Consider the following 6,161-nt stretch of genomic DNA (forward strand, 5'->3'; position numbering starts at 1 on the left):
GAAACTTTTTGACAGTTAATCTCTAGATTTTTTTTTTTTTAACCTTCTCATCATTGAACTTTCTCAGCTGAGTCTTGAGTTACCTGGAGCATGCTCCAGGTCAGCATATTTGGAAATGAAAGTGACCCTTTTAGGATTTCACTGAGCCAATAATGAATATATCAGTGAAAGTGAGATTTTAATCATTATCCTAGACTAAGATCTTTTTATTACACCTATTCCAAAGTGTCACTCATCAGCCTTGTTCCATTCCATATTCAATATGGAATATTTGATCATAATTCAATATGGCTAAATTACCTACTTAGAAAAACCTTTAAACTTTCTGTCCTTTCCAACAGCTGCTCATCTACTTTTAATTTTATGGTTATTTTGTCTCTTTTTTAAGCATTTAATTCTTGACCATCTGGCTTCCTGGTTTCTGTCTTTTTCTGTATTGGTTCTCTCTTCTCTAAAATTAATGAAATTCTCTGGGTCAAATAGGAAGTGTAACTTGTGCCAGGTGCAGTTACACACTTTTCCTACTAAAGTTTTGTGAGAGATGTTAATATTATCTCCATTTAGAGACCAAGCTTCTTGCACAGGACCTCTGGGGGACAAACTCAAATCATATCCAAACCATGGCACCTTGCTTCTGCATTCTCCCTTTCAAACTCTTACTCTTGTAATCCTCCGGTAGAGCCCCTGTACCATAGAGGTTTGACATTGCCCAATTTATGAATTGCTATCTGCTCAAATGAACTCTTAATTTTTTTTTTTTTTTTGGTACCAGGTATTGAACCCAGGGGAGCTTGAAAACTGAGCCACATCCCCAGCCTTTTTTTTATTAGAGACAGGATCTCCCAAAGTTACTTAGGGCCTCACTAAATTGCTGAGGCTTGCTTTGAACTCACAAGACTCTGCTTCTCCTTCTGAGTTACAGGTATATGCTGTCTCTCCTGGCTCTTTAAAATTTTAATATGCCTAAATTTATCTTTTAATAGAGGCAAATATTTTCCTACACCATAGGCCAATCCATAGAATGATTGACATCCGGTCAACACCCTGCCCTGAGGGTTGGAGCTGTGTCTAGCACCTTCTTTCCAATGAACAGCAACTGCTCCTGTCTTTCATTTTTCTTTCCCTCCTTGTCATTGATGATCACAGTCACCATCCTTCTGTTTCACATGTTCTTTTTTAGTCCTGTTCATGCTATTAGGCCACTTCGCAATACGTAAGGATTTTTGCATGTATCTCCCTTGTCTGATACAGTGTTTAATTTTTCAGGGTCTTTTTTCCCTAATTCTAATTGGATGGAGGAGATGGGTAGAGATGGCCATTCCCATTGCTGTAATAAAACAAACTTTAGAGAACACTTAATGTAAATATAGTGTTACATACAGAAGACAATGGCTTCCATTTCAGTGTTGATTGTCTCTAGGAAGAATCTCTGATCTACACAGTTCTCCACACTGGTAACTGGGCTGCACTCAAAACTCCCTAAGAAGCTTATCCTGTCTCTCCCTGAATTTCAGTGTGTTCATCTTTTGTAATGTTTTAAGTGGAGCCTTGCTCTGTCACCCATGCTGTCCCTGAACTGCTGGCCTCAAGCAACCCTCCTGCCTCAACCTCCTGGGTAGCTAGAACTACAGAAGTGACCCACTGCAGCCAGCAAAATGTCAGTGCACTATGCAGTCAACACTGGCAAGCTCGAAGTCTGACTTCACCACCTACAAGCCTGAGGTATCGCATGAGAAGCTCAACCTTGTTGTTGGTAGAATACAAGCTTCCCGAGGACAGGTTCAGTACTTAGGAGCCTGGCAATTGACTGACAGACAATACATAGGCCAAGGAAAGATAAGACATTTCATCTGATTTCACATTCACAACACACCTATACATGGGGTGCTCAAAGATGAGTAACTCGAAGGAGTGGTGGGAATTTGGATATTTACTTACCTACTTTACTTAGTTAAGTAGGGAGAAGGAAGGAAATGCAAAAGGTCTCTGGGAGAACAGATGGATTTCTCTAGGAAAGACAAATGGGATTCTAGAAGAACAAGTGGGAGGTAAGAAAGTTTGTGATGTTTGTTTATGCAGGTGTGAGCAGTCTTTCCATCTTCTTTGTGGCCATGATACTCATGAAAAGGAGATTTATGGTTTATAGCAGGTTTACTCATAATTGACAAAACTTAGATGCAATCAAGATTTTTGTTTTTCAGTCCTAGTGATGGAACCCAGGGCTCGAGCAGGCTAGACAAATGCTCTACACTGAGCCGCGTCCCCAGCCCTTTCTATTTTATTTTGAGACAGGGTCTTACTATGTTGCTCAGGCTGACCTTGAACTTGTGATGTGCCTGCTTCAGCCTCCCAAGTAACTGGGATTACAGACATAGCACCTGGAAAGATTTCTTTAGTAGGTGAAGGAACTGTGAGGCATCCAGACAATATAATATAACTCAAGCTAAAAAGAAATGTGGTGTTGGGCCAGGGTATAGATCAGGGGTAGAGCACTTGCCTAGCATGTGTGAGACCTGGCTTCAATTTCCAGCACCAAAAAAGGAAAAAGAGAAGGGAGCTATAAAACCATGAAGAGTCATAGGAAAACCTTAAATGAAGGTCACTTGGAAAGAAGGCAATCAACTGGAAACTCTAGAAAAGGCAAAACAATGGACATAGTTAAAAGATCGGTGTTTGCCAGGGGACAGTGTTGGGTGATGTTATGATTTAGATATGAGGTATCCCCCCTGAAACTCCTATGTTATTGCAGGAATGTTCAGAGCTACGATTAGATTATGAGGGCTGAAGCCTAAGCAGTACATACTGGTTTGAATGAGCTAACTGGGTGGTAACTATAGGCAGGTAGGTATGGCTAGAGGAGGTGGGTCAATGGGGATGTCCCCAGGATGGATGCATCCTCCATGCAGTCCCCACTGCCACAACTTCCTGGCCAACATGAAAGGAGAAGTGCTCCTCCATCATACCCTTCTGCATGATGTTCTGCCTCACCTTGGGCCCAGAGCAATGGAGTTGGCCCACCATGGACTAAACCTCTGAAACTGTGAACCGGGACAAACTTTTCCTCTTCTGTATTATTCTTATGAGGTATTTTGGTCACAGCAATGAAAAGCTGACAAACACAGGTGGGATGAGGAGGCAGAATAAGATTTTTAGGGCAATGAAACTAATTATTATGATACTACAATGGTGGATATATGTCATTATACTTCGGTCAAAACCCACAGAATGTATAATACCAACAGCAAACTCTAGTGTGAACTATGAGCTTTGTGTGGTCAGTGCAGGTACATACAAGTAATGTACCACTCTGATGCAGAATGTTAATGGTGGAGGAGGCTATGCATGTATGGGGGTAGGGGTACACAGAAAGTTTCTGTAATTTCCACTCAATTTTGCTATAAACCTAAAACAGCTCTAAAAAAATATATAGTCTGAAAAAGAAAAAAATCAGCATGTGTTAGGAAAACATTTGACCTCTAAAGATTATATACATATGTGTGTGTGTCTGTGTGTGTGTGTATTACTAATTTGTCTCCAGATATATAAAACAATGCAAGTGTTCCAGAGTCAACAATCGAAGAGAACCTGTGAAGGTTTTCTGTTTAATTATCATTCAAACAGAACTACTAACTTTTCCCAACCTGGGCATGGGTACGGGAGGGAAGTTAGGAAGCTCAGTAGTTGTAGAATTTTTAAATTCTGAGGGCTTTCGTAAAATACCCTTTAAAGAGCTTATAAATGCCCTCTCTATTTCAGGGTTGGGATTGGATCTGTTTGCAGCCTGTTGGTTGTTATGCCAGATTCGTGGGACCCCAATAGATGTCCAGAAGCTGAATCCGATGAAAGCCCACAAGAGTCTAACTAAGAGCCTGGACTCACAACCGTTCCCCACGCAGTGGTCTGAGGGAGTGAGTCCCGGTCCTTTGTTCAGTGAGATTTTATAGGTTTTGGAGGTACTCTATGCGTCACAACATCACACAGCAATTCATTCCATACCGTGGGAAAGTCAAACAACAACTCTTTTTTTTTTTAAAGAGAGAGAGAATTTTAATATTTATTTTTTAGTTTTTGGCGGACACAACATCTTTGTATGTGGTGCTGAGGATCGAACCGGAGCCGCACACATGCCAGGTGAGCGCGCTACTGCTTGAGCCACATCCCCAGCCCCAAACAACAACTCTTAACATTGATTAGCACATTCAATGGAGAGAACAAGATGGGTAGGGGTGATTGGTTAGTACAAGAGGGGGATTCCTTTGAACTGATTGGTTTAGGCCACCAGGGGTGTACATGCTAAACTACATGGTTTCCCAACATGTTATCAACCACCATAAATTACTAGGGGGGTCACCTGGCATTCCAGGTATTTTCCCTGTCTCATGCTGATTGGTGGTTGCTAGGGGGGTTGCTATGGGTCCTCACCTAGTCTAACTGAGTCAGGGACATCTGGCGCCACAGATCTCTCCTGTTATTTACAGATAAACAACTCAGCTGTGTGGGTAGTGCTTAAGAGAGCTCTGTAGGTTTTTCCAAGGACAAGGGTCACGCCCCCTTCCTTGGACAGGCTCTGCTCTGATGCTGATTTCTCAAAAATGGAGTCACATTAGTTTCTCATGATGAGTGTGGCATTTCTTGTAGCTGACCTGCACCAAGGACAGGGAGATAGCACCAAAGTATATAGCTAAGAGATGGCCACCCCAAGAAAATGCCATGCCCCAAACCAAGAATATGAAGGGCTCTTGTAATTAGACAATACAGGCTGCTGCCTCCTGCCGCGTTCCTGGCTCCCACTCCCCTGCAGGGCCTCCTCTCCCACTGGGAGGCCCTCCTAACTAGAAATGTTCCCACAGGCTTTCTTCTTCAAACTCATCTTTCACAGTCCTGCAGCACAGAATCAGGCTTGGTGCTGACACTGAGCCAGGGTAATGTGACATGGTCAACTAGGACTGAATGAGAATGTGATGGACAGGAAGAAGCCAGCTCTGGTGCCTGCTCTGGAGGAGGCTGTGAAGGCCAAGGCTGGGCATTCACACCACCATGTGTGCAAAAGTGACCAGGTCTAGTCCTTTCATTGCAATGATGAGGGTGCCCTGGGAAGGGTCATATCAGTGGAGGGTTGGGACATGGTTAGTAGGAAATCAGAACTGCAATACAAAGTGATACAGGTGTCAGCAATCACACAGCCAAATCTTCTTCTGGGACTCTTCAAGTACAAGAAGATTGTGTTTTGGCTATTGGAGCACATTAAGAAGAGCATGATGCTCGTGCAAATATAGCTGAACATGTCCATGGTTAGTGGCCTCAGGAAACAACCATGGGTGATATTGACCACCACCGTGTGGGAAGCAGGCCCAGTTGAGCCATGTGCTTGAATTATTCGCCAACTGTAGTAAGCCTTGAATAGCTTGTGGTCCTCCAGCAAGTGATGCTGAAATCCAGGGGAAACAGGGTCACGTGAGATTCCAGGATGGTGCTGCTTCCTTTTTTGCCATCTCTTGCAAGGGCCTCTCCAATTGCCATCAGTTTGGAACTCCAGACACAGAATCATGCTTCATACCCCAGAACCTGATATCCTTTAAGAACTCCACCAAGACCTGGGTGGACTTCTCTGTTGGCCAGCATCCTACGGTCTGCATGGGTTTGGAAGAAAAAGCAGGAGCTTCATGGAGATGACAGGTAGACAGCTAGAGGAAATCATGGTCTCATCTGAGTCCAGTGTGGGCCAGCACACAGCCCTATTAGTTGAGGACAAGAAACAAAGCTGATGAAGCCTCTGAGGGCCTCATTCCTTGCCCCAACACCCCCCTTCAAAAACAGGGAAGCAGGGCTGGGCTCGATGGCACACGCCTATAATCCTAGCGGCTCAGGAGGCTGAGACAGGAGAATCTCAAGTTCAAAGCCAGCTTCAGCAATGGCAAGGTGCTAAGCAACTCAATGAGACCCTGTCTCTAAATAAAATACAAAATAGGGCTGGGATGTTAGAGATGAGGCTCAGTGGTAGAGTGCCCCTGAGTTCAATCCCCAGTACCAAATAAATAAATAAATAAGGTTCCAGCAAGCCTCCCACCAGCTCCAAGCACTCTGTCATCTCCAGCCTTTTCCCTGTCAGCAGATCAAAATTTTTTCTTCTTGTTCTTCCTTCTTTCTGGATTCATCCTGAG

At 43.6% G+C, this 6,161-nt stretch overlaps 1 pseudogene; it reads left to right on the plus strand.

Annotated features, from left to right (window-relative positions):
- Nucleotides 1-1,668: 1,668 nt before the first annotated feature.
- LOC113198505 (regulator of chromosome condensation-like) lies at nucleotides 1,669-5,322 on the plus strand (annotated as a pseudogene).
- Nucleotides 5,323-6,161: the final 839 nt, after the last annotated feature.

The sequence above is a fragment of the Urocitellus parryii genome, chromosome 8, assembly GCF_045843805.1.
Source record: "Urocitellus parryii isolate mUroPar1 chromosome 8, mUroPar1.hap1, whole genome shotgun sequence".
Classification (NCBI taxonomy): Eukaryota; Metazoa; Chordata; class Mammalia; order Rodentia; family Sciuridae; genus Urocitellus; species Urocitellus parryii.